The 2,642-nt window shown below is 46.8% G+C and overlaps 1 non-coding gene across 1 annotated transcript; it reads left to right on the forward strand.

Moving 5' to 3' along the window:
- Window positions 1-2,343: 2,343 nt before the first annotated feature.
- Window positions 2,344-2,417, forward strand: Trnat-ugu. The gene has a single exon. It is a non-coding gene; the product is annotated as a tRNA-Thr (tRNA).
- Window positions 2,418-2,642: the final 225 nt, after the last annotated feature.

Genomic DNA, 2,642 nt, shown 5'->3' on the forward strand with positions numbered 1-2,642 from the left:
GGGTTGATATCGAGACTTCGTTGGTTGCACCAGCACTGCCCAGATTTTCGACTTAATCTTTCTGAGGAAACGTGCTGCAGGTGTCTTACAAGGTGAACTCGACAAAGTCACTGGGAAATAATAAAAACTGTTTTAACACTGCAACCGAGACTGCTTATTTATTCATAGAAAATAACAACAAAACAGGTAGTTAGTTATCACTTACGTGATGATAGTTTGATGATGTTGTATGTTGATCACCAGTTGACCTAACATCTGATCCTGCTTAGGGTCTCTGGAGCTTGCAGTAAAATCTTTGGGGTAGTCCAGTGACAATTCTGGATCTGCAGTGCGTGCAGGGAGTCGAAGGGCGTCGCTCGGTGGCCGCACACCGGCGCCAGCGGAGCAGAGGCCGTCGTTGAGGACGGCCAGCTCTGCGGCGGCATGCAGCATCAGCGACAGCAGCGCCCCGTCCAGGAGCACCGTGGTCTCTGACAGCGTCCAGCCGCTCGCCACCTGGACTGCGTAGACCGCCTCGTAGGCGGGCGAGGACTGCGTGTCGAAGGGCAGCCACAGCGGCATCACGTACGCCTTCTGGACTGGCGCGCCGCCGCTGGACCGCGAGGCGATGATGGTGCTGATGATGGGTGCGAACATCCACATCGTCGAGTTCACCCTGTAAGACACCTGCAACAAGTTTCCTTAGAAAGATGAAGGAGGAAACCCTCAGCAGTGTTGGTGCAACCAACAAATTCTTGAGACCAACCCCTCCCAACCTAGGCAATAATTTGTACAAGAGACTAAGTTCCACCACATATCGTCTCACTCGTTAAAATTTCTATTTTCCCTTTAAAGCTCATCTCACAAGGAGTATGTAAGCGATCCATGATCCCACGAACATAGTTGCTGCTGTGGTCCTCAGTCCTGAGACTGGTTTGATGCAGCTCTGCATGCTACTTTATCCTGTGCAAGCTTCTTCATCTCCCAGTACCTACTGCAGCCTACATCCTACTGAATCTGCTTAGTGTATTCATCTCTTGGCCTCCCTCTACGATTTTTACCCTCCAATACTGAATTGGTGATCCCTAGATGACTCAGAACATGTCCTACCAACCGATCCCTTCTTCTAGTCAAGTAGTGCCACAAATTCGTCTTCTCCCCAATCCTATTCAATACCTCCTCATTAGTTATGTGATCTGCCCATCTAATCTTCTGTAGCACCACGTTTCGAAAGCTTCTATTCTCTTCTTGTCCAAACTATTTATCGTCCATGTTTCGCTTCCATACATGGCTACACTCCATGCAAATACTTTCAGAAATGACTTCCTGACACTTAAATCTATACTCGATGTTAACAAATTTCTCTTCTTCAGAAACGCTTTCCTTGCCATTGGCAGTCTACATTACATATTCTCTCTACTTCGACCATCATCAGTTGCTTTGCTCCCCAAATAGCAAAACTCCGTTACTATTTTAAGTGTCTCATTTCCTAATCTAATTGCCTCAGCATCACCCGACCTAATTCGACTACATTCCATTATCCTCGTTATGCTTTTGTTGATGTTCATCCTCCTTTCACGACACTATCCATTCCGTTCAGCTGCTCTTCCAAGTCCTTTGCTGTCCCTGACAGAATTACAATGTCATCGGCAAACCTCAAAGTTTTTATTTCTTCTCCATGGATTTTAATACCTACTCCGAATTTTTCTTTTGTTTCTTTCACTGCTTGCTCAATATACAGATTGAATAACATCGGGGATAGGCTACAACCCTGCCTCACTCCCTTCCCAACCACTGCTTCCCTTTCATGTCCCTCGATTCTTATAACTGCCATCTGGTTTCTGTACAAATTGTAAATAGCCTTTCGCTCCCTGTATTTTACCCCTGCCACCTTCAGAAATTGAAAGAGAGTATTCCAGTCAACATTGTCAAAATCTTTCTCTAAGTCTACAAATGCTAGAAACGTAGGTTTGCGTTTCCTTAACCTAGCTTCTAAGATAAGTCGTAGGGTCAGTATTGCCTCACGTGTTCCAGTGTTTCTACGCAATCCAAACTGATCTTCCCCGATCATAGAAGTTAGTGTAATTTACAAAGATGGTATCTGTTCTTTCGGACTTGTCCGAAAGAACAGATACCATCTTAGTAAAATATATAGTTAAGGCTCACCGGCCACTTGACCATCTTCTTCTTCTGTGCGAATGCACAAACAGTGCCCGAACTCTTACGGGAATCGGCAACGCGCCGCGAGTAATGAGTATAATGGGCGGGGGCACTACGAATGTAGTGTGGGACCATACGTTGGGAATGTGCTTTTCGCGGGAGGCGTGCCAGAGATAAATCCCTGCAGTCGCGTTATCCTCTGTGTCCTCGGTGGCTCAGATGGGTAGAGTGTCTGCCATGTGAGCAGGAGATCCCGGGTTCGAGTCCCGGTCGGGGCACACATTTTGATCTGTCCTCGCTGACGTATGTCAACGCCTGTAAGCAGCTAAGGCTATTCATTTCATTGTAAATAGATGCTAGTATCCGACACTCAGGTCGATAGCAAACAGGAGTCGATTGTCGAGTGCTACAGGAGGCAGTGAGTCGAGTGTCGAATGAGTAGTAGTACTGGAGAGACGGGCAAGAATGGTGGTCGAGTGAGTAAACCGAAAGCCTTACATCCA

This window comes from Schistocerca americana, chromosome 8 (assembly GCF_021461395.2).
Source record: "Schistocerca americana isolate TAMUIC-IGC-003095 chromosome 8, iqSchAmer2.1, whole genome shotgun sequence".
NCBI lineage: Eukaryota > Metazoa > Arthropoda > Insecta > Orthoptera > Acrididae > Schistocerca > Schistocerca americana.